Raw genomic sequence first — 26,678 nt, forward strand, 5'->3', positions numbered from 1 at the left:
CAGGAAGTAACATCACAGACACCAGCTGATTAAGTCTTCCACAGACATTGGCATTGGCCTACCCATCACAACCAGTCTGGCACTTCCACTCTTCCTTGCCAGAATGTTTTGTAAATGCAAACTTGCAACAGATGTTGTAAGGATGCAGAAAGGACACTGTACACAGGAAAAGACACCCAGCTCACAGATTGAACCAAGCTGCATCTCTGGGATAGCTGCTTGCTGTCTTAGCACTCCCTTGCACACTGCATACCTGCATGATAATAATATTCCTGCTTTGCCTTGCCGTGTCAATTAGCAGTCACAAAAACAGGCAACTTGTCTTACTGTGAACAGAACTGTGTAGGAGACCCAAACCTTGCAAAATGTCAATCTCATACCTATTCCATGTGTCAGCAGCATACATGGTAAATACACTGAAATACGGATGCCAGCTTGCTGCACACACAAAGTCTTAGGGGAGTAGTCCTAGTTAAGTGCATGGAGTAGAAGTGCCAGTATTGTATAGGGGTGAACAAAGTCAGAAGTTACATGACATCGGGTTATAGTCCAACAGGTTTATTTGAAATCACAAGCTTTTGAAGCACTGCTTCTTCATCAGGTGAAGTAGAGGGGAGCACACAGGCACATTTATAGGTTTCAATAAAACTGTACAAACTTATCAAGGTAGAGAGGTCATAAGTTATCAAGGTGATGGTGTCAAAACAGGACAGTAAGGAAGATGATTTTACAAATACAGAATAGTATGGTGGGGTTACATGTATTACAAGATGAATCCAAGATCATGGTTGAGGCCATCTTCATGGGTACAGAAATGTGTGTATCTTGAAGGCCACCTTGGAGGACGCTTGTGGGAAGATTAGAGCCTTGACTGCTGAGTGCTCCCTGACTGGGAGAGAAACCTCCTGCCTTGTAATTGTTCTGTGGTGTACATTTATCCATTGTCGTAGCATCTGCATAGTATCACCAATATAACTTACATCAGGGCATCTTTGTTTTCCTGCAGTGTACAAGGTAAACACCATTGGCCGGGGCACACAAGTACGTACCATATACATGGTGGGTGGTATTCCCACAAGTGATGATCTTCATGTCTTGCAGTGGTTGCTGTGGCAGGGTTGTGTGGTGTTGTTGTCCTGAAGGCTGCTTTGAGATTTGGCAGTTGTTTGAGGGAAGAAGTGGAAGCCTAGGGATGGCCGTGGCAAGATGCTGGTGTCATTGATGATACGTTGAAGGCTGCAAAGATCATGGTGTAGTTTGCCCACTCCAGGGAAGTATTGGATATCAAAGGACACGATCAGTCATTTCCAGTGTCTGTATTCTGAGGAGGTTATTGCAGTTATTCGTTGTGGCATGTTAGAACTGGCAATTGATGAGTTCAGCATCGTATCCTGTTCTTAGAAGGGCATCTTTTAGCTTCTGGAGGTGTTTGTTGTGTTGCTCCTCACCTGCGTGGATCCTGTGTATTGCTGGCTTATTGTAGGGGGTAGTGTGGGGGAAATAAAAAAAGAAAAAAAAATGATTATGGCTTTTAAAGATCCATGTAATGTATAGCACAGACAGTCAGATTGCCTATTCCTTGACTATCCTACAGGATTGAACCCCTTTGTATGTTGCATCTGCCTAACACAATCACTGCTGAACTACTCATTGATATGTACACCTTTGTATTCAGAAGAAGCCAAATATTATAAAGATTGAATGAGGAAGGACAAGGGTGTCACTGTGATCTAATGCTATGTGCATGCACCTCTTCTGTTGGTACCAGATGGTGCAAATAGGCTGTCAGCAGTTATCCAATCATGGGGTATATCAAGTACTGCCAAATACTGGTGAAATGCATGTATGTCTACACAGATACATGACAGGTATAAAAAGGAATTTTTATATATAAATAACTTGTTGATAGAAGTCATATCACCAGTAGCACTAAATGTGGCCTCAATAGATTTTCTTCTTTATCTTCCTTCCATTTCACATTTGAGTAGTGCTTGCTTGCACATCTGGGATGGAGGGAGCCTACATGGAAGTGGAACCTACTGGTCAGAGTTACAGAGCTGTATAGCATGGAAACAGATCCTTTGGTTCAACTCATCTATGCTGACAGAATATCCTAACTTAATCTAGTCCCATTTGCCAGCATTTGGTCTATACTCTCTAAATGCTTCTTATCCATACACCAATCCACATGCCTGTTAAGTGTTGTAATTTTACCAGCCTCAAACAGCTCTTGCCATACATGCACCCTCTGCATGAAAAAGTTGCCCCTTAGGTCACTTTTAAATCGTTCCCCTCTCAACTTAACCTATGCCCTCAAGCTTTGGACTCCCCTACTCTGGGGAAAAGACCTTGCCTATTCACCCTACCCATGCCCCTTAGGATTTTATAAACCTCTAAACAATCACCCATCAGCCTCCAATGCTCCAGGGAAAAATAGTCCCAAGCTATTCAGCCTCTCCCTATAACTCAAACCCTCCAACCATGACAACATCCTTATAAATCTTTTCCGAACTCTTTAAAATTTCACCAAGTTAGCCTCTAAATCAAAATTAAAATTTCACAACATCTTTCTTATAGCAGGGAGACCAGAACTGCATGCAGTAGTCTAATAGTGCCCTAACCAATGACCTGTACAGCCACAACACAACCTCCCAACTCCTATAGTCAGTCAATGCACAAACCAATAAATGCAAGTATATCAAATGCTTCTTCACTATCCTGTCTATCTATGGCTTCACTTTCAAGGAACTGTGAACCTGCACTCCAAGGTCTCTCTTTTCAGCAACACTCCCCAGGACCTTGCCATTAAGTGTATAAGTCCTGTCCTGATTTGCTTTTCCAAAATGCAGCACCTCACATTTATCTAAATTAAACTTTATCTGCCATTCCTCGGCCCATCTGATCGAGATCCCACGATACTTGGAGAACCCTCTTCGCTGTCTACAACACCTTCAAATTTTGGTATCATCTGCAAACTTAACCGTACCTCCTACATTCACATCCAATTAATTTATATAAATTGCAAAGAACAGTGTACCCAGCAGTCATCCTTTTGTCACACTGCGTCACAGGCCTCCAGTCTGAAAAGCAACCCTCCATGAGCATCCTCTGTCTTCTCCCATCGATTCAGTTCTGTATCCAAATGGCTAGTTCTCCCTGTATGCCAATGTGATCTCACCTTGCTAACCAGTCTACAATAAGGAACCTTGTCGAATGTCTTACTGCAGTCCATATAAATCATGTCTACTGCTCTGCCATCATGAATCTTCATTATTTCTTCAGAACAAAAACTCAATCAAGCTAGTAAGACATGATTTCCCATGTACAAAGCTATGCTGACTATCCCTGATCAGTCCTTGCCTTTCCAAATACATGTAAATTCTGTCCCCCAGGATTCCCTCCAACAACTTTCCCACTCGTCTATTGTTCCCTGGCTTCCTTACCATCTTTTTTAAATAATGGTACTGCGTTAGCCAACCTCCAGTCTTTCGGTCATCAAGGATGTAAATATCAGAGCAAGGGGCCCGGAATCACTTCCCGAGCTTCCCACAGAGTTCTAAGTTATACCTGATGAGGACCTGGGGATTTATACACCTTTGTGTTGTCATGATGCTGTTTTTTTCAACAAAGTTATGCTGTCCTTTTAGGTCAGGGCCATTTTGATTATAGCTAACAGATACTGCCTTAGGAAAAAGGCTTTCATGTTTAAAAAAAAAACATTTGTACAATGAAAGGGAAGTGGATAGTTCTCCTATCTCAGCTTTACTCTGCTTTGGTTTGGTTTTAGCAGTCTGGCTGTTCAGAGCAAGCAGTCTGTCAGTTTTGAGGCTGCTGGTCAAAGAAACAGCTGCATGGAAGAAGATGTTCCAAATGGAATCTCTCTGACATCTCTCCTATAAGACCAGTGTTTGTTTTTTCCTTTTTTGCCAAGAGATGTTTATGGGGATTGTTGCGAGTTGTTGGAACAACATCATTAAGTTGGGATAATCTGTTGGGTGTTCAGATAGGCCAAGTTACTCTATATTCTGTTCTCTTTTATTTGTGTTTCATTCGGTAATCTTACAAATAAATTCAGCTTTGTTTAACACTAAAGTGATTGGGCCAGCTGCATCCATCCTGGAATATCCACTTTACATCTGCTAAAACCAACTAGCAAAGTTAGGATGCTGGCTACTTTCTGGAAATGTTTTGGGCTGGGGTGTCTCTGTGTCTCGGCCTGGTCCATAACAATGTGTTTTAAGACATCCAGAACCATTATCTGAGATATGGACATTTTTCAAGATGTTTCTATGTATTTCCCCATATTCTCAATCTTCCATATCCTTCTCCACAGTAAAGACTCATGTAAAATATTTGCTTAGTATCTCCCCCATTTCCACACAGGCAGCCTTACTGACCTTTAAGGAGCCCTATTCTCTCCCTGATTACTCCTTTGTCCTTAATCTATTTGTAGAATCCCTTTGCATTCTCCTTAATCTATTTGCCAAAGCTATCCCATGTCCAATTTTTGCCCTCCCAATTTCCCTCTTAAGTTTACTCCTCTTGTGTTTATATTCTTCTAAGGATTCACTCAATCTCTGCTGTCAATACCGGACATACGTTTTTTCCTTGACAAAAACCTCAATTTCTCTAGTCATCCAGCATCCACTATATCTACAAGCCTTGTCCCTCACCCTAATAGGAACAGTGTCTCTGGACTCTCATTATCTCATTTTTGAAGGCTTCCCATTTTCCAGCCATCCCTTTACCTGCGAACGTCTTATCCAAATCAACTTCTGAAACCTGACACCATCAAAATTGGCCTTCCTCCACTTTAGAACTTCAACTTTTAGATCAGGTCTATCTTTTTCCATCACTATAAACTAATAGAATTATATCACTGGCTCCACAGTGCTCCTTCACTGACGCCCTGGTCACCTGCCCTGCCTTATTTCCCAAGAGTAGGGGTCCCAAAGGTTTGGTGAGGTTACCCTGGAAACAGGCCGAACATTTAGAAGATATTTTAGAAGCAAGTTGATCGTCTTTGCCTTGAACTTCCAAGCATTGTAGAATTGCAAGGTGAGTTGGAGGGCCCAGCCATGTTTACATTGTCCCAAGTGAAAAATACAGAGAGGCCTATTTGTGGTTCCACTCCAGCTGGATGCTTGCTGACACTGTCCTGTCTCGGAGGACAGGACATCTACACTGGACTGAAAGCTCCTCACCCTATAGTCACATGCCTTCAGTACAGATGGTGCATAGTGTGGGCCATTTCATCCCATATGCCTATGTGCTGCTGCTCCATTCTGTACATTTGGATGAAATCCCTGACTTCTGCCACTACAAGTTTACCTGTTTGGGGTGGAGGAGGTGGTGAATTCTGACAGTCCTCAGAGTGTCAGCTGCTGAAACTTCTGGCTTGGCCAATTGCAGAGCTATCACAGCAAAGTGTTCACCAGAATATATACCCACACTGTCTACATTCCACCAAGTATCTGGGCTGATGCAGGATGCAGTTCACAGCTTTGTCACCATGTCACAGGATCTAATGGCTTTAATCAAAGGGTTTTAAAGCCAAAGTCTGAGATAGTAAAGGCATTGATTGAAATATTTCACAACTTGGGATTCCAAGAGATTTCCAGCATATGGAAAACTGTGACCAAGATGTCCCAGCTGAAAAAGGGAGGGAGTCAGAAAGAAGGAAACTGTAATCAATAAGCCTGACATCTGTAATTAGGAAAAGCTAGAGTTTGTTATTAAGGAAAACAAATGTAGGACTTTTAGAAAAGCTTAATGTAATCAGAGTCAACATTGATTTAAGGATGACAAATTCTCTAGAGTTTATTTTGAGGGTATAACAAACAGTGGATAAAGGGGAACCAGTTGATGTAGCTTGTTTGAATTTCCAGAAGGCATTTAATAATATGTCATGTAAGTTTATTATGTATGATAGGAAGTCATGACACTAGGACTAATGTATTAGTGAGGGTTGAGGATTGGTTATCAGACAGTATTTTTCAGGTTGGGAACACTACCAGTAGAGTCACAAGGGTCAGTCCCAGGGCTTCAATTACTTACTGTCTATATTAATGATTTGGAGGGGGTTGTAGAGTGTAATATTTCCAAATTTGCTGAGGAGACAAAAAGAATTTGAGCGCGCCTGTTGCGAAGAGGACACAGAATCCGTAAGAGGACACTGATAAGTGGAGTGGAAGGACCAAACTTGGCAGATAGAGTTTTAATGTAGGAAGGGTAAAAAATGAGGTCTGCAGATGCTGGAGATCACAGCTGAAAATGTGTTGCTGGTTAAAGCACAGCAGGTCAGGCAGCATCCAAGGAACAGGAAATTTGTCGTTTCGGGCATAAGCCCTTCATCAGGAATGATGAGAGGGTGCCAGGCAGGCTAAGGTAAAAGGTAGGGAGGAGGGACTTGGGGGAGGGGCGATGGAGATGTGATAGGTGGAAGGAGGTCAAGGTGAGGGTGATAGGCCGGAGTGGGGTGGGGGCGGAGAGGTTAGGAAGAAGATTGCAGGTTAGGAGGGCGGTGCTGAGTTGAGGGAACCGACTGAGACAAGGTGGGGGGAGGGGAAAATGAGGAAACTGGAGAAATCTGAGTTCATCCCTTGTGGTTGGAGGGTTCCCAGGCGGAAGATGAGGCGCTCTTCCTCCAACCGTCGTGTTGTTATGTTTTGCCGGTGGAGGAGTTCAAGGACCTGCATGTCCTCGGTGGAGTGGGAGGGAGAGCTAAAATGTTGAGCCACGGGGTGGTTGGGTTGGTTGGTCCGGGCGTCCCTGAGGTGTTCTCTGAAGCGTTCCGCGAGTAAGCGGCCCGTCTCCCCAATGTAGAGGAGGCCACATCGGGTGCAGCGGATGCAATAGATGATGTGTGTGGAGGTACAGGTGAACTTGTGGCAGATATGGAAGGATTCCTTGGGGCCTTGGAGAGAAGTGAGGGAGGAGGTGTGGGCGCAAGTTTTACATTTCTTGCGGTTGCAGGGGAAGGTGCCGGGAGTGGAGGTTGGGTTGGTGGGAGGTGTGGACCTGACGAGGGAATCACGAAGGGAGTGGTCTTTGCGGAACGCTGATAGGGGAGGCGAGGGAAATATATCCCTGGTGGTGGGGTCCGTTTGGAGGTGGCGGAAATGACGGCGGATGATACGTTGTATACGGAGGTTGGTGGGGTGGTAGGTGAGAACCAGTGGGGTTCTGTCTTGGTGGCGATTGGAGGAGCGGGAAGTGGAGGAGATGCGGTGGAGGGCATCGTCGATCACGTCTGGGGGGAATCTGCGGTCCTTGAAGGAGGAGGCCATCTGGGCTGTGCGGTGTTGGAACTGGTCCTCCTGGGAGCAGATGCAGCGGAGACGAAGGAATTGGGAATATGAGATGGAGTTTTTACAGGGGGCAGGGTGGGAGGAGGTATAGTCCAGATAGCTGTGGGAGTCAGTCGGTTTATAGTAGATGTCTGTGTTGGGTCGGTCGCCTGAGATAGAAATGGAAAGGTCTAGGAAGGGGAGAGAGGAGTCTGAGACAGTCCAGGTGAATTTGAGGTCGGGATGGAAGGTGTTAGTAAAGTTGATGAACTGTTCAACCTCCTCATGGGAGCACGAGGCAGCGCCGATACACAGTCATTGTTGTAGCGGAGGAAAAGGTGGGGGGTGGTGCCAGTGTAGTTGCGGAAGATGGACTGTTCCACATATCCTACGAAGAGACAGGCATAGCTGGGGCCCATGGCAACTCCTTTAGTTTGGAAGAAGTGGGAGGATTGAAAAGAGAAGTTATTCAAGGTGAGGACCAGTTCAGTCAGTTGAAGGAGGGTGTCAGTGGAAGAGTACTGGTTGTTGCGGCGGGAAAGGAAGCAGCGGAGGGCTTTGAGTCCTTTGTGATGGGGGATGGAGGTGTACAGGGACTGGATGTCCATCGTGAAAATAAGGCGTTGGGGACCGGGGAAGCGAAAATCCTGGAGGTGGAGGGCGTGGGTGGTGTCCCGAACGTAGGTGGGGAGTTCTTGGACTAAAGGGGACAGAACCGTGTCAAGGTATGCGGAGATGAGTTCGGTGGGGCAGGAGCAGGCCGAGACAATGGGTCGGCCGGGGCATTCAGGTTTGTGGATTTTGGGCAGGAGGTAGAAACGGGCGGTGCGGGGTTGTGGGACTGAGGTTGGAGGTGGTCGATGGGAGATCCCCTGAGGTGGTGGGAGGTGGGGTCGTGGTCGAGGGGGCGATAAGAGGAGGTGTCCGCGAGTTGGCGTTTGGCCTCAGCGGTATAAAGGTCGGTGCGCCAAACTACTACCGCGCCTCCCTTGTCTGCCGCTTTGATGGTGAGGTTGGGATTGGAGCGGAGGGAGTGGAGGGCTGCACGTTCTGAGGGTGAGAGGTTGGAGTGGGTAAGAGGGGTGGACAGGTTGAGTCGGTTAATGTCGCGGCGGCAGTTGGCTATAAATAGATCGAGGGCGGGTAAGAGGCCAGCACGGGGTGTCCAGGTGGATGGGCTGTGTTGGAGGCGGGAGAAGGGGTCGTCAGAGGGTGGGCGGGAGTCTTGGTTGTGAAAGTAGTCACGGAGGCGAAGGCGGCGGAAGAATTGTTCAATATCTCGCCGCGTGTTGAACTCATTGATTTGAGGGCGTAAGGGAATGAAGGTGAGGCTTCTGCTGAGGACTGATCTTTCATCCTCAGAGAGGGGGAGGTCTGGAGGGATGGTGAAGATCCAGCAAGGCTGGGAGCTAGGACCTGGGGGTGGGGGCAGGGGCGGGGTCAGATGTGGTGACGTTGCTCGGTGTGGGGGCGGGGTCAAGCGTTGTGATGGAAATAAGCGTGAGGACGGGGTTACATGTAGTGACGTAAGACGGCGTGGGGGTGGAGAAACCTGAGGCGTTGTGGTCCTGCAGGTTAGTGATGTCAGTGGGGGCGGAAGTGGCTGCGGCGACGGCAACCGAAGGGGCGGAAATGGTTGTGGCGACGGAAGAACCGTAGTCATTCCCGGTAGCCGCGGGGGTCGCAAGTCCGTCAGCAATCGTGGAAGCGGTTGGCTGTGCGGTGATCGCCGGGGCGGTTGTTTGGGCGGCGATCGTGGAGGCTCCGAGGTCGGTGGGGGCGGAAGTGACGTCACGGTCGGCAGCGGCCGTTGGTGCTGCGGGCGCTGTAGCGGCCACATGTGTAATGGCGTCCGACAGGCCGATAGAAGATTCTGGAACAGTTGAGGAACCACGAGTGTGGGGGTAAGTACATGAAAGTTTTCGGTACTTACTGTCTTTAATTTCTGATATGGCTAGGAAGAACTATTTGTTTAGTGTATGGATTCTTCTGTAGATGAAGAACAGCAGAGGTCCTTTGCAAGTTTGAGAGAGTGCTGTCCTGAGCTGGGGTAGGGCTGATTGCAGGGAATGTAGGTAGCGACGCATGGCTGCAAGGGTGGAGCGGAGGATCCGGAGAGAGGTCGGTTGCTGGAGGCTTCGGATTTGTTGTAGGTACAGGTTGTCCTGGTTGGGTCCAAATTTTGTTGGTTGGAATGTAGTTTGGAGTCCGTGTGGGATCAGTCGGTTCCGTAGGCAGGTGCTGAGGAAGGAGATGTGGCTGTGGTAGTGAGTCTGTTTGAGAATGTGGCTGAAGAGCTTCTGTGCAGAGGAGATGACCTGGGGGGGTGCAGTGAGAGAGAGACTCACTGAAATCCTTGTAGAGGTAGGAAGAGAGCTTCTTCAAGGAGGGCATCCTTGCAAGAGGATTCGCAGTAGGTTAAAATCTTCGAGTAAAAAATGAGGTCTGCAGATGCTGGAGATCACAGCTGAAAATGTGTTGCTGGTTAAAGCACAGCAGGTTAGGCAGCATCCAAGGAACAGGACATTCGACGTTTCGGGCATAAGCCCTTCATCAGGAATGAGGAGAGGATGCCAGGCAGGCTAAGATAAAAGGTAGGGAGGAGGGACTTGGGGAGGGGCGATGGAAATGTGTTAGGTGGAAGGAGGTCAAGGTGAGGGTGATAGGCCGGAGTGGGGTGGTGGCGGAGAGGTTAGGAAGAAGATTGCAGGTTAGGACGGCGGTGCTGAGTTGAGGGAACCGACTGAGACAAGGTGGGGGGAGGGGAAATGAGGAAACTGGAGAAATCTGAGTTCATCCCTTGTGGTTGGAGGGTTCCTAGGTGGAATATGAGGCGCTCCAGCCGTCGTGTTGCTATGGTCTGGCGATGGAGGAGTCCAAGGACCTGCATGTCCTCGGTGGAGTGGGAGGGAGAGCTAAAATGTTGAGCCACGGGGTGGTTGGGTTGGTTGGTCTGGGCGTCCCTGAGGTGTTCTCTGAAGCGTTCCACAAGTAAGCGGCCTGTCTCCCCAATGTAGAGGAGGCCACATCGGGTGCAGCGGATGCAATAGATGGTGTGTGGAGGTACAGGTGAACTTGTGGCGGATAGGGAAGGATCCCTTGGGGCCTTGGAGGGAAGTGAGGGAGGTGGTGTGGGCGCAAGTTTTACATTTCCTGTGGTTGCAGGGGAAGGTGGAGGTTGGGTTGGTGGGGGGTGTGGACCTGACGAGGGAGTGGTCTTTGCGGAACGCTGGGAGGGGAGGGGAGGGAAATATATCCCTGGTGGTGGGGTCCGTTTGGAGGTGGCGGAAATGACGGCGGATGATACGTTGTATACGGAGGTTGGTGGGGTGGTAGGTGAGAACCAGTGGGGTTCTGTCTTGGTGGCGGTTGGAGGAGCGGGGCGTGGAGGAGATGCGGTGGAGGGCATCGATCACATTTGGGGGGAATCTGCGGTCCTTGAAGAAGGAGGCCATCTGGGCTGTGCGGTGTTGGAACTGGTCCTCCTGGGAGCAGATGCAGCGGAGACGAAGGAATTGGGAATATGGGATGGAGTTTTTACAGGGGGCAGGGTGGGAGGAGGTGTAGTCCAGATTGCTGTGGGAGTCAGTCGGTTTATAGTAGATGTCTGTGTTGGGTCGGTCGCCTGAGATAGAAATGGAAAGGTCTAGGAAGGGGAGGGAGGAGTCTGAGACAGTCCAGGTGAATTTGAGGTCGGGATGGAAGGTGTTAGTAAAGTTGATGAATTGTTCAACCTCCTCGTGGGAGCACGAGGCAGCGCCGATACAGTCATCGATGTAGCGGAGGAAAAAGGTGGGGGGTGGTGCCAGTGTAGTTGCGGAAGATGGACTGTTCCACATATCCTACAAAGAGACAGGCATAGCTGGGGCCCATGCGGGTGCCCATGGCAACTCTCCAGATAGCTGTGGGAGTCAGTCGGTTTTCCAGATAGCTGTGGGAGTCAGTCGGTTATACACTTTAGAAGGAAGAATCAAAAGACAGACTATTGTTTAAATAGAGAGAGGGGGAGGGACTCCAAAAAGATATGATAGCGGAATTTGGATGTTTTGTGTAAGAAATATCAAACATTAACATAACTAATTTGCTCCTCACTACCTGTAAAAATCTTATTTATCTTTCTTTTCAAAACAATTCTTTAATTTTCCATTTTGTTTTTGAAATGACAATTGGGAGAAGAGACAAGGTTATTAAGTACAAAATAGAGAAGTTCATCTAGTCTCATCTTAGATGACTTTTGATGACTTTAGAATACAAAAAGAAACTAGCAAGACAAGTAACATGACTCAAGATCAAGAACCTGGCTGTATTTGGATAAACCAAGTAAATCCTTTGGTGACAGGAATATCAAACAATGATGAAAGACCTCAATGTGGTGTCAATATGTTTGCCATTACAATTTCAGTGCTATTAAGGTTTGAAAATGAATGGTTGAAAAATGTAATACAAGTATTTGAATATTCCCTAGACAATAAGATTGGTGGATGGTCATCTAACTGGCAACAACTAATCTGATGCACAAAAATAGATGAAGTATAGAACTTCACTTGGCATATCCCTGAAATAGGGAGCAACTTTGCAGAATTTTTCCTCAAGAAATGAAATAGATTACTTGGAGTCCATCATAGGAAATTGTGCTTGTTCTATGTAAGTTTAATTCAATGGAAAACAAAAGCTATTCGTTATTTAGCTTAACTTTAATTTGGCAGTTATGAAATTTCACTTGTGTTCCTACTCAGATTTGATTTTTCTTTTGCCACAGGGATTAAGGTGATTTAAAAACTTATTTTCTCAAAGTTATTTTCCTCTATACTGAAAATTCCTGTACACCATTTTATCTCCTTAACACAGTCATCATATACTAACTTACTCAATTTCATAATACAGCAACCAGAGAGGCAACATTCCACGCAAACGCTCACAGCAAGAGGATGCTTAGAAATACAAAAAATGCTTTTAAAAACTTCCAATTTAGCCCTTTCATTTAAATATTCAAACCATCGTTGCTACCAGAGTGTTCTGCCTTAAGACAATGATTCTAAAAATCCTAATCTGTCTATTCATGGAATTCTAGATTAACATGATAACGTGGCAGTATTGTCAAAACTGAAATATACTAGTTTGAATAATTTCTTCTGAAACAAAAGATGTGCACTCAAAACATTACAATGGCTTAAAAATTATCAATGCATTACATTCAGTTGCACTTCTTCCAGAATTAAAGTATTTAATTCTTTCTGGAACCTTCGCACAAACTCACGTTAGAGTAAATGTTCACTTTATCTCCCAAAATCATTTGTTCAAAGTTGAGGCAAATATTAGGCGGATGTTAAATTATAATCCAAATCTTATTCAGATTTGCATTTAATTTACATTATAGAATGACACAACCAGCTTCATTCCTTCTGTGGTGGGTTGTTTTGCTAGCTCTTGGAAGAACCAATACCATTAGTCCCACTCCCTTACACTTTCCCTATAGCTCTACAAAAGCTCCCATTCAACTTAAACAATTCCCTTTTGAACTTTATTACTGAATCTATTTTCATCATTCTTTCACTCAATGCATTCCAGATCTTGACAACTAATTGCATAATAAGCATTTTCATCATCTCATCTGTGGTTCTTTTTCTGATCACCTTCTGCCTGTATCTCGAGTCGAATGACCCATTTGCCATTAGGGACATATTTCACTCCATTTATGTAAACAAGTCATGGTTCTGAACAGGTCTGTCAAATCTCCCCTTAGAGGCTCTGCTCAACTGTCTTCTATTTCCTTTAAATTTCCTTTCTATTTCCATACTTTCCTCATTCCTGAAGGGGTCATGCCCGAAAAGTCGATTCTCCTACTCCTTGGATGCTGCCTGACCTGCTGCGCTTTCCCAGCAACACATTTTCAGCTCTGATCTCCAGTCCTCACTTTCTCCTTCTATTTCATTGATGTAACTTATAGCCAATATTCCTATTCCCATATTAAAATATGGTCTAGAATATTAAGCTCATTAGTAAAATATTAAAAACTTTGTTATACTCCAGACCTCTCGATCAATTCAGAATAACTGTGTACATTATTCTGTAATCTCTAGTCCTAATTCTGAATCCTGATGGAAATAACACTTATGCTTCCAAATACCAAGAAAAGACAAACTGACTGAAAAGAAAGGGTAATTTAAAGTTCATAAATCCCAAAGTCTGTACGTAGCAATCATAGAAAATCTTCAAGTTGGTACTTCATCTTATTTTGCTTTAAACACTACAAACTGGAGGAGTACACAATGTCTTAACACGTCACTGCAAAGTGTTAAAATAAGGGAACACAATTAGAGGTATTACATTTCCCATTTGCAGTGAGCTGAATTTTGTACCTAGGGAGATGTTAAATGGCTTCAGCCTTTGAAATTGTAATCTTTTCATTCAAATCCCTCCCTAGCCTAACCCAATGAAGGAGCGTCGCTCCGAAAGCTAGTGTGCTTCCAATTAAACCTGTTGGACTATAACCTGGTGGTGAGAGATTTTTAACTTTGGACTGGGGTGTACAACACCAGCATCTCCAAATCATAGCCTAACCTCAATCCATTTCTTTGAGTTCCTTTAACCTTAGGACTCTCAGCACAGGTGTGAAGGCATTAAAATGACTCCTCTTTTGTATCATTAGATCACTGAAAAACTAAGTTACCAAAGCAGCTACTTTTTTTTTTTAAAACTGTAATAGAAAGTCTGGAGAAACAACAGGTCTAGCAGCATCTGTAGATAGAAAACAGAGTTAAAACTGCTTTCACTGACATTGTCAAAACAGATTTAAGTGTGCCTGCTAAACTCAATACACTATCCAACATTGGACATTTGCTGAATAATCCTGACTAAGAGTTACACTCAATAAAATAGATGATGGCAATGTCTTGGCTATTTAGAGAATAGCTCTGAAAAGTCATCTGCCCAGTTTAAGATTTAAACAAAACCTGGCAATTAACGGTCAATTTTAACTGATGCATGCTTCACAGTGAAATAATTCCAGAGACCAGTATCCCAAAGTCACCCTTTAATTTACATATGGAGAATCCTTGACACTGATCCAGCTCACTCCGAGCCAGCTCTCAGTGAACAGAACCTCTCACACCCTTGTTCTTTCCCCACGCTCATACTACCGCTTAACATCAGTAGTGCTTATTTTTCCCCAGCAGTCATGTGTGCAGGTGTAGGACACAATGAAGATCAAGCGCATGAATCTTTATTCAAAATCCACCACCAGGAAGGAAAGAAACGCAAGAGTGGCCAGTGACAAACAGTATCCTTCTCAACAAAGGATGAAGTCCTTCACACAGTGATCCAACTCCCTCAGAGGCAGATCTCAGACTGAACATGACATCTGACACTCCTGTTTATTTATTGTCTTTTTTATTCCCCCCTACACTTTTGCCTAACAGTGGTAGTGCTTATTTTTCCCCCAGCACCCATGTGTGCACGCGCAGGTGTAGGACAGTGAAGAACAAGTGCATAAATCTTTATTCAAAATCCACCACCAGGAAGGAATGGAACACCAGAGTGGCCAGTGACAAGCAGTGCCCTTCACAAAGAGAAATGTTGTGTAATCAAAAAAAAGAGTGAAGAGGAGGGCAGTGATGACACCCCTGATCTTCTCAGTCAGCCAGGGCTCCCTGATTGAATCTGTTAATCAGATTCAATCAGGGAACTCATTCTCAATCCACCTGGCTGACCTCATAACAATCACTACACACAGTAATGCCTCTTTAAAAGAAAAACCTACTTTCCAATCACACCATCATATAATAGAAACTGGTTTCCATTTCAATTGGTAAGTTCAGTAAATTGCCCTACTGAAAGAAAAGGTAAAAAGCTTCAATAAAATCAATCATTTCTAAGCAATATCTATTCAGCACTTCTAGGCAACGTCAGACTCAAAAAGGGTTTTGCTTAAACAGCTAATATAAACCAGCTAAAATAAAAGAATTAATTAGCAATCTTTTATTTAACTCTTTATAGTCTATGACCACAGTAAAATTGAAAGACGATTTCACCAGATGAACCTTCAACACCATAAAAGGATGAATACAACAGGAATTTTCCTTGAAAGACTTGAAAAGCCTTGGAGAATATGAAGGATTAACTGGTTAAGAGACAAAATGGTGGAGGTACAATAAACTGATAAGGGTTGGAGCAAATATTGTCACACTAGGATAAGACTGAGTGATTCCTGTCTGGGTGAATGTAGCCCTACATACACATTTCCAGGCATCCATTAATTGCATCATTATGTGCTGATAAAGGTTGAAATTTGCATGTGACCAAAAAGGTGTCTGAATGATATATCTTGTTGTCAGCAGAGTTTTCATTCCAGTTGTCTGAAATGGACTCTCTCCCTACATAAACATGAATAAGTGATCAAAAACTTGCACTAAAGGTTCCTGTGACTGGTTATTAAATGTAACTACAACAAAATTGTTAAAGATTAATAAGTTATCAAAGTAAAAAGATCACAACACCAGGTTGTGAGATTATTAACTTTGTATACACCAGTCCAACACTGGCTTCTCCAAATCATGTTTAACAAAAGTAATGTGGCAAAATTCTAAATACCAAGGAGCCAGTGTAGGCCATTTGGATTTAGAGCCTGCTCCACCACTTAATAAGATCATGGCTAATCAGATTAATCTTCTTTGGTAAAGGTTTTCTTCATTAATGATTTAGATTCATACCAAATATCCAGGCACTGTTCTTTCACTGTTAAGTTCCAATAAATAATGATTGTTAATTGTAGAATGTCAGAATTACAAATTCTTTGACCATTTTTCAATGAAGTTGGAGCTGTTGTTTGCCAAGATGTTTGCTTCTGTATCTATGCCTATGCTTAATTATCTGTATGTAACAAATGAGTTATTGGGATGGGCAAATGTATCACTGTAATTGAGTTAGTTATGTTCAAAGGTTAGCCATATGGAAAACTCTGATCCAGATGTGATATAGTTAGAGAATGTTGCTGGTTGACCAAAGCAGAACATTTACCATTGTTAGAATATTTCTGATTTTGTTTTATGCAAGGTCTCAATTATGTTCTCAGATGACAACAAGACACTTGGAAGTCTACTATGAAATAACATCTTAATTGAATTCTTTCATTCTTTTCAAAGCCTCAAAAGGGTGACTACTGCATGACAGATCATCTTAAGACAGCAACTGTTCATAGTATGAAATTGTAATTTGTTACACAGTTTCATCCCTTGCTCTGCATCAAGCAAGAAAACTTGATGTTTTCATGTTACAGGTTGAAACATTTGCAATAAATAACCACTCTCGTGGAGCTTAAATTGAGTAGTGAAAGTATTATTCAAAATTGCTATGTTATTCTAACTTGGGTTTTTGATATGGAGTGTGATCTCTCATTTATATTGTCCTCAGATCAGACTTATACTGTCATTTAGAAAAATCAATTTGATTACAAGTTAAAACCAAACTGAATCTACTTTGTATCTATTAGGTACCTTTAGGATAGATAATCTTTGTTTAGTTTTGGGCCCATGATACCAAATTATCAGCTGATATTCCTATTTGATACATGCTGAAAATGTGTTGCTGGAAAAGCGCAGCAGGTCAGGCAGCATCCAAAGAACAGGAGAATCGACGTTTCGGGCATGAGCCCTTCTTCAGGAAACAGAAGACGACAAGTTCATGAAGCAGTGCAAACAAATCTAATAATTTTTTTTAAGATTACATAAATCAGCAGCCCACTCCAATTTTAAAAATGCTGTTCTATTAATCTGATACGTAGATATCAAAGTTAACTGGCACAATAGGTCAGGCTCAAGCTCCAAAATTAGGAGAATTCCTCCTGACGCATCTTTTACTCCAAAACTAGTAAAAAGTAGGTTGTTGTTCTGTGGTCAAAGGATAACTTTCATTCCACAAAAAAAAATCCATATTTACTCTAGATTAGTTGATAATAAACTAACTGAAAAATAACTTCATTCAGCTTGAGTGTCATTCAGTAGTTACATTTTAATTCAGAAACAATTTCCAAGTCTAGATCGTTATGGATTTATTTAAGACGCTACTGTACAAGAGCTGCAAATTGTAACAGGAAGACAAAGACGACAGAGAAAGCCAATACTAAAAGGACTATATTAGAGAGGATAGCTTGGTGATGTGGAGATTAATATGACTTGACTCGAAGAGCTTCTTTCAGCAGAAAAAAAGTAATATCATCGCAATTCATCCAACATTCATAATTTAATACCTTTAAGTTAAGCTTCTGAATCAATTTCTAAAATGGATTGGGCGAATACCAACTCATGCATTCGCATCTAATCACATCGGGAAGTCTACTAAAGTGTTTCCAAAAGTCTTGCATATTATCTGATTGCAAAATAATTAACTCGACAAGAGTTCAAAACGCAAGCCTTTTTACCATCAATATTTTGTCTTGTTTTTCAAAGTTTCTGTGACGTTATTTACTTGTTAAAAAGAAATCATGCTGAATGCAAGTGAGATATTTAGCACCTCTGAGTACAAACAGCATGATAACATCCTATTAATCGCTCAGTATTCAATTCCATTTATGGCACAAGTCAACATAAAGTGTCAGCTTATGAAAATAACTTCACTTGTTTTAAACCAGTTCATGGTCACAAATTTAATAAATATAGTATCTGTTTTAGATCTTAAACAGCCTCTTGATTAATTGGTGTATACACATAGCTGAATCAAATGTAGGCTGCTAGTCATGGGAATTTTCTTTTAAAAAAACTCTATGCATTAATCTCATCAGCAATATTGGTTTGCTGAGGCAGACAGCAACAAGGAGGTCTAGGAAAACCAAATTTACTGGTGGCCTGACAAAAAGCCCAAGAGGTGCTGTAAACTTTAGAAACATAGGAAATGTTTGAAAACATTCATTCATGGAAAATGTGAAGTGCAGTATTGTTTCTTCTCCCAGTATCACATTCAAAGCCACTCCATTAATCAGATCCCTGCCTCTGTTGGTGCTGTAGTAGTCCAATATTCCATTTCTCTTCATTAGTTTGACAGTAAACCAAGATCCAATATCATGTGTGCAACTGTAGTCCACCCAATAAGATACCAAATTGGTTCCCATGCTCAAAAAACACATCAGCTTGAATATTTTTTAGGCCAATGCATTGGGAAAGAGCCAGAAATACCAAGTGCTTTACTATTATTTTGTAGGAGTAGAATAAGTACTGAAAAACTAACTTTTGTTAAAACACAATCCATACCATTTAAACTGGCTCACTTATTTAGTACACATTAATTTCAAATCTATATTGGATCTTTTTCTTCAATCACTATACAATTTGAAATAATCACAATAAATCATTGCAACTCAGAATTCAAAGACTAAACGACTGGTGAGGCACACATGCTTTAGACACACTATGCTAATATCAGGAACAGGTTCAAGCAAAATCTATACCTATGGATTGTACAAATTATCATGGCCAAAGAAAAATCATTTCATGCAAATATATTGCATTAGTTCAAACATAATACCAGCACAGATTTCAGAACAATGTCTGGATCCATTCAGAGCAGGAAATTGTGCTTTTCACAGGAACCAAATGAAATATAATTTCAACTGGTAGAAAAAAAAGGAAATGATTTTGGTAGTTGACTTTCAAAAATAATTCAAATGATCTTGGCTATTAAGAAGATCAGCAGCTTTAAAACAAACAGGATACCTCTACTACTCTCTCAACATAAAAGGCAAATGGATTATCAATAACATTGGTCTTGAAGGAGTTCCTCAGTTTTACACAATTAGTTTTATTTCCAAAATAAATCATAAAGTATATGGCTAATTATAGGTGACTGTTGCATAATATAACTCAAATGATCATATCTGCCCTCACCCAGATTTAAAATCTTTGCAACATGGGAAATACTGATGTCAGAATTAGACGAAGCAACTTCATTTTTCAGCAATAATCACCTATGAGTATTCTATTCACACATATAGACATTCATGATAATTAGACATCCAACCATTAATTTACGTGTTCAGTACTAAATAGCCCTAAAGCTACAGACAATAATGAATAACCTAATTTGAAAATGGTCACTTCAAAAAATGTATTATTTACAAGCAGCATTTCCTGGCATCTATTTGCTTTGTGTAGTTCTTGTCTGTGCAAGACTTGTCAGCTATGAACAGGCTGACAGTTGTCTTTAGAATTCTCATACAAAAATGACAGCTCTGAGAGAGTTCACAATGGCTTTGATTTCTACGTAGGGTGTTATTTAATAAAATGTTTGAAAGCTACAAAGAAAACATGTTTTGGCTCTATCCAATCAAATAATTTAAATGGCAGATTGGAGGCATACTCATTCTGAGGAGTCAATAATAAAGCCAATAGATACGGTGGTGCAACAAGAGCCAGAGGAAGTTTATGGGATTGAAGTTCTAGATTTTTATTCTGTTTTAGCATAGGATAATCTTCATATTAAGAATACAGTAAAATTTCTAGTTAAAATTATTAAATACAAACTTAATAGATTGTTATTCAATTAAAGACTACTGGCATTTATAATTTAAGCTAGTCAGAGTCATGCTCAATTACATGATGTAGCACAAAAAGTTACTCTATTATCCCATTGTCTTAAAATTTAAGACTATGACAGTGTTTTACGTTAAACCAAAGTACATTAGAGTTCTTTTTCAATCTGTGCATTCACTATGTTAATCATTGGATAAGTGAAACTATATAAATAATATTGAGACTACTGTTTTCTGATGGTAATGGTTGATGATACTGAGCCCATTTATGCCACCTTTCCACATTATTATATTTTACACTGTGGCAACTTCAACATGGGATAACCTTAAGCATTGCCACGCAGTTGTTCATCAATTTAGAGTAATATAGCCTGAATTATAGTAATTTATACCTTGCCAATGAAACCTAATAGTGCACCATCAGTTCTCATTACAAACTGGTTTGTGTTTTGTTATGAAGGTGGTGATGTGGTCTATTCTGCACTTTGTCGAGATAGCCAGAAGGGACAAGGAGAACTGTTTGTTGCCGGATTGTTTTTTTTAGTTATTATTGACTGTGGTTTAACTATAGTAAGTTTCTGCAAACATTTTTCTATTTACACCATTGTACCTACACAGAACAATATTAAGTACATATATTACCAGTGCAGATATTCCACCATTATCCAGTCTCCAGTATGTGACTGATATCACCATTGCATCATGATATCCAGTTATCATTTTCATTACTACATCTCTCCTACTCCCACCCATGTTTCTAACTTTTGCATGAACATTTAATAATTAAAACAATTTACATTATCACTAAATCCAAACTTCATAGGTTGAAATCATTGGTATTTTGTGCTTCTGCTGATCTTGTGTAATTACCACTGATTTATGGGGATGGTTTTCAACCATTTCCACAACTTGTAGATTGGCATCAATGTAGTTATTTTCTCAACATCCCAAGTTTGGTCTTGCTGCCTCAAATTAAAACAATTGTTCCTTCTGAACAAGGATGTAACTGCTCTGCCTGTTTGGGGACTGTGCCTTCAAACTTCCAATCACGCTTGCATAGCTTCTGGCTTGGCATCAAAGCTGATAAGATTCTTCCCTCTTTGCTGGGAATTATACCAATTTTTCTGTTTTCTCTTTATCAGTTAAACTTTATTATTCTACTTTCTCGTGGTATCAATGTTATATTTAGTCTGAGATTTGGCTGTAGCAATGGACTTTTATCCTTCAGCCCAGTAAACCTGAATGCCAACTACTATTCTTAATCCTTGAAACCTTAGACTGTCTCCATTGTCTTGAATTCCCTTCATCCAAGCCCAAATGGAGATGTAGTAACATGATTGATTCTAGATTCCTAGGTGAAGCTCAAAACCTCTCCATTCATTAACTGTTTCAGGCTGTGTACCAGCAATATCTTCTGGAAAAGGACATACATAAAAGCTTTTCTTCAGTAATTTAAAAAAGTAGCCATTTTCAGCTGTTGTATCATAAAATCTGGTATCTTCTCGTCACTTCAAATAGAAGTTTACTGTGATCAAGTATGCCTTCCTTTGAAAGTTGAAATCATCTTGTCAACTTTTAGTTGCTCTACCTGGGAGTCAAGGAAATACTAAAGGTTCTGGTGGTGACTGATTAATTCGTTTACCATATCTGCAATCAATTTTTAAATTTCTTTTGAAATTCCTGGGCTACCATATAGCTTGCTGTATATGAACTCTACACCTAATATTCCCACATGACCTCCACGCATCCAAGAAGAATTTCTTCTGTCTTCAGTAACACTAGCTGATGATTAAAGACTAGAATATCTGCTATGGTAAAATGTTCCCTTTGTTCATGATAATTTAAATCAGCAGCTAATCATTTGTGTTACATTTCAAACAAACAATCTTGTAGTCACATTTCCTATTCCTGCCTTTTTAAAAAAAATCATAAGCATAAAACTACTTTGAAGTTAGTAAAAAAGCTTCTGATGAATGAAAAGGCATCTACTTCATAACTAAGGATTAATCATCCATTTAATCTTGATCAACTGGAGTTGTAGACAATGTGTCAGCTATGATTTGAGGTTCCCCCTCATTGCATTATGATCTTACAAGAATCATTGCAAGCCTTAATCTTTGGATACATAAATGAGTTTGATTATATCATTGGATTCCAAAAATACTATCAATTTTCTGTTCTCCTTCATAAATCAATCTCATCTGACAATCACCAATGCTTCTATATCTATGAAGAATTGAAAGTTGTTCTGTGATAGCTTGTTTCCAGAAAATGAACTATGTTAGCTTCCTTATACCATCACATGCTGGACCTGCTACACCTGTTCTGCTGCTACACCTGTACAGAATACATCAGCAGCCATTACTGAGTGAAACTTGGGATTATAAAGCACCTACTCATACGACAAAATGAGTGACTTATCTGCTGAAAGTGCTATTGTATGCTCAATTTTTCAAAGCCATTAAGGACCATTTCTTAAAAGTTATAGAATTGTAGCCAAATTTTAATTAAACTTCAGTACTTGGTTGGCTGCTCCCATACATCGCTGGTCATCATTGTACATTGCAGTTGTTCAAAGTCACTTATGGTTGAGGATCTATTATCTCTCTGTTGGATAATATGTTCTTAAGAGTCTAATTCACAATCTTATACACTCGCATTAAATGGGAAACCTGCATTGTAATACTTTCAAACTTTATAAACTCCGAGATCACCCACCTCCCCCCCCACCCCACCAGTTTTGAAGTCCTCTGTAGAACTAAGTAGGTCAGGCATCTGATAAGTAACTTCATTCTCCTTTACAAACGGAGATATTGTGCATGAAAATATCACTTTATGCTAATGATACCCCAAAAGGAAAACGATTAATTCAGAAATAATGAAGAATGGTATATTTGATATTACAAGCTTTGACTTGTAACCTAAGGATATTTGCAAAAAAGAAAAAAAAACTTACTGCGTTGTTTAGAGAAAAGCTAGCCTGGCAAAACTTGCCAATGTCATTCATTGAAGATATTGGCTAGACTGCTCTTCTGACTGCTGCTGCATCAGATCTACACATATCCTGAACTTACCACTAGATTTGGAAACTGTTAGAAGCTCTGCCCAGTTGGCTCTGGGGCAGGTGATATTACATTATATAGCATTTGGTCAAGCTATTATTTAAATTTTCTTCAGTATATAATGAGGTACCTTCCTGAGAGAGCATATATACATAATGAACTAGCATCTGAAAGCAAAATAACAATCTTTCTTAAACTTTCCTGAACCTTTGAATTGTCCCATTGTCTTTCTACAGAACATCATCTACACTTTGTAGAAGATCTAGCCATATAACCGCATTTCTGCTCCACACAGACACTCTTCAAATCCTTTACTAATTAAAATCTCAGAACTCTCACCCTTTGTGGCCAAGTAATCTGACCTTACACTTGAAGATCTGGGCCCCAAGTTTAATTCATGTAAATTTGACAGATAAAAACAAATGTTATAATAAATAGTTTATAACCTGTCTTGCAGCTTTTATTTCATGTAAGCTGAATTCAAGAAACCTAGAGACTTGCCAAAGAAAATTCATTTTATTTCTAAATTTCTTGAATTTCCAGATTTTTTTAGACTTGGCTTGCTTTTTACTTTCTGCAGCATTTTTGTTTTGAAAAGCTGCTTTAAGTGTCCAGTCTTCTCAGATTGACAACACCTTGCACCTCCTATTGTGCACTCTTCCTATCCATGGGATTGCTTTAATCCACAAATTTAAATACTTCAAAATGGCTGTTGTCCTAATCTTGACTGGCTTTCACGGCCTTGAGTGGACCAGCTGCCTTATTTTGGCCTACTCAGCTGAGTCAGCCAAAATCTCAGTATTTCTCTAGATGATGTCCCATTTTGCAGTCTGACTGCATTTATATAGCATTCTATATGATTCCAAATGATAATGATTATACTGGGCAAAATCAGACCTCAGGTGTGAAACCTGGCTTGATAGATCAGTTTAGTTTTTGCAGTTAGTTACACAGTACTTAGGCTGTTGACTTGAAGAACTCAAGTTAGAGCTATATACACATTTAGACATTAACAAACAGCAAAGAACAGTTTAGCCAGCTGTCTAATGATATTTTTAGAAATACTCAATCCTGGATAAATATCATGACATCCAACTGAACTTTGTGATTCTTCAATTCCTTCTTGGGCTGCTGGTTTTATGGCTTGCTTGCAGTCCTGCTGCTCTCAACCCTTTTTACTGTCTGATAACTTGTAAGGTTCTGAACAAACTCCCAACGGGTATATCCTGGAGAATTCTCAAACTAAAACTCTTCTACTGGGATGATTACTCTCCTAAACTGAACTCTTGAACTGAAGTTAAAACTGAAGTAACACTGGTCTGTTTTCTCAATCTATCATAAACTCAGCTGTATTACTTGACACTGGTCTCCTGCTAGCCACTTAAATACATAATGACCAACAAAGCACGTACATATTACATCTTTATCACACTTTTTTTCAATTTCTTTGTGGGAAGGTATCTACTCTCGAAAAAGCATTCACGATTGCCAACATAAATTGTTAATAATATGGTTGCACATCAGACCTCAAATAATCTTTGAGATTTTTTGCTTTGTAAAGAAATTCTATGACAAAAAATTCTAAGACTTCATATGCATATCAAAATTGGATATATTAACATCAATGTCAGTAGATCCCAAGACCAAGCTCAGTGTCCCATTTCTGCTGATAAGCAGTCAAACATTTTTGTTGATAAGCAATTTCCTGGAAAAGTAACTGATGGACAAATGATCTGCATAGGAGAATATTACCTACAAAATCACTTGCATCAATATCTAGTTTGAAAAGCTTCGGATAAGTCAGTTCCGTTAAAATTGGGTGGTCGACAGCAGAACTTTCATATGAAAAAAAGGCAATTGCATCAGAACAATTGCTGAAATCTGAAACATCTGATAAAATTTACACATGTCAATACTGCAGAATTTTGCTTTTATCTTTATTCTGGAAAAGTTTAAGATAGCCCTTATTTTGCTTTTCCAGCTACTTCCTGGCCTTGTTCCACAGCATGGTCTAAAAACAAAAAGCAGCCACTTTTGCTAATGGTTATTTTCATTTTTATTAAGATTTGAACAAACTGACTCCAATTGAGCAGTTTTCTCATTGTTTTTCCCAGGTTCGACTGAACACAAATAGTCAACATAATCATAACTGCATAACTGGGTAAATCAAAAGAGTTGGTGTATTTTTCATTCTTTACAGCAGATATTTGCATTGATGCACACAAAGAAATATCAGATTTTGTAACACCAAATGGGCTTTCAGTTAGTGGAACTTACCAATGTTGTTTTTAACAACTCAACTTTGTAACAAACCATGCAATTTCAATCATCTCAATACAAATCTTTCAATCATGAAATTGGAAAGGAATCCATCTTGTTATTGCAAAGTGCATTGACTTTGCAATAACTATAGTATTGGAGGTAGTATATTAGATGGATAGATGATTAGCTAATGAATAGAAAACAGAGGGTTGGGATAAGGAGGGCATTTTCAGGATGAAAACCTGTAACTAGAGATGTGCCTTAAGGACCAGTGCTGGAGTCATAATTATGGAAAATATATATTCAATGACTTGACTGCAGAAAGAGAATGTACCAAAACCAAAGTGTTATGGACCAGACCCTGCTCAAAATGTTAAGGTGGTAGCTCAGACCCTAACTTATTTTAAAAAAGGTAGATGCAAGGCCAGGTGCGACATGACTGGTCAAACTATTTGATATTAAGCAAAACAATTTAAACACTAAATTTAAAAAAAAAAACAAAAGAAAAGGAATTTAGAACATTTGAAAAAAAAAACACAACCAAATAATAGATACAGTTCCAATATAGTAATATGCCATAAACAGTTCCCTCACCCCCAAAAAGTTAAATTCAGACAGTCTTATATATAGTTTTCCAATCCAGGAGGAAACATAAGAGATATTTCAGAGAATGTAGCAACTAAGAATCATTTTACTGAAGCGTCAACTCTTCTGGGACCCAAACAGCTTTTGACTGCTACAGCTAAAAAAAAAACTAGAAAGCTTGATCTGTGGGAACTGGTCACCCCTCTTCCATTGTTACAATAGTTCTATTGAAAAAACAAAAATGCCTCCTAAACTATTGACTTAAGCAGTCTTCAGTAGCCACTTTGTCACTACTGCCTTTAAAAAGATTTTGTTTTTGGAGATCGTAAAGTGACATCATCACACAAGTTTGTAAATGACAAAAATAAGTGGGAAGGTGATTGGTGAGGATGGGAATCCTGTAGAGGGACACAGACAGATTAAACAAGTGGGCAAAAACTTGGCAGATGGAATGAGGGAAAAGAGAGAGTTAATGCACTTTGGTAAGAGGAGGAACGGAATATTATTTAAAAGGAAAAAGACTACAGAAAGCTGTGGAACAGAGGAATAAGTGCTCACGTGGTACAGCAGTAGAGTCCTAACCTCTGAACCAAGAAGCCTGGATTCATATTGTCTCAAAGCAAATGGAGTATAAAAGACAGAGGTTTTGCTAAAACTATACAAGGCACTAGCCAGACCATAGCTGGAATACTGAAAAGTTTGGGGATTATTAATGGAAATAAAAAGGTATAATGGCATTGAAGAAACTCTTATAAAAGATATTCATAGGAACATGAAAAAATAAAAAGCAATCTTCACATACAAGAGACCCAGGGAACTTGACAGGGAAAATATGAAAGAGGTTGTTTTCCCCTTATAGGTGAGTTTAGGACCAGAGGGCATCTCAGACAAAGTGTGGCACAGTGATGAGCACTGCTGCCTCACTGTACTAGGGACCTAGGTTAGATTCCAAATATGGGCAGC

The 26,678-nt window shown here is 40.7% G+C and overlaps 1 long non-coding RNA gene across 1 annotated transcript in view; it reads right to left on the reverse strand.

Annotated features, from left to right (window-relative positions):
- Positions 1 to 542: 542 nt before the first annotated feature.
- Positions 543 to 26,678, reverse strand: part of LOC132830516 (uncharacterized) — a 37,082-nt gene continuing 10,946 nt past the window's right edge. The window contains exon 2 of the long non-coding RNA XR_009646374.1: positions 543 to 1,469. This is a non-coding gene — a long non-coding RNA (uncharacterized LOC132830516). The remainder of the gene's footprint in view (positions 1,470 to 26,678) is intronic.

This window comes from Hemiscyllium ocellatum, chromosome 31 (assembly GCF_020745735.1).
Source record: "Hemiscyllium ocellatum isolate sHemOce1 chromosome 31, sHemOce1.pat.X.cur, whole genome shotgun sequence".
Classification (NCBI taxonomy): domain Eukaryota; kingdom Metazoa; phylum Chordata; class Chondrichthyes; order Orectolobiformes; family Hemiscylliidae; genus Hemiscyllium; species Hemiscyllium ocellatum.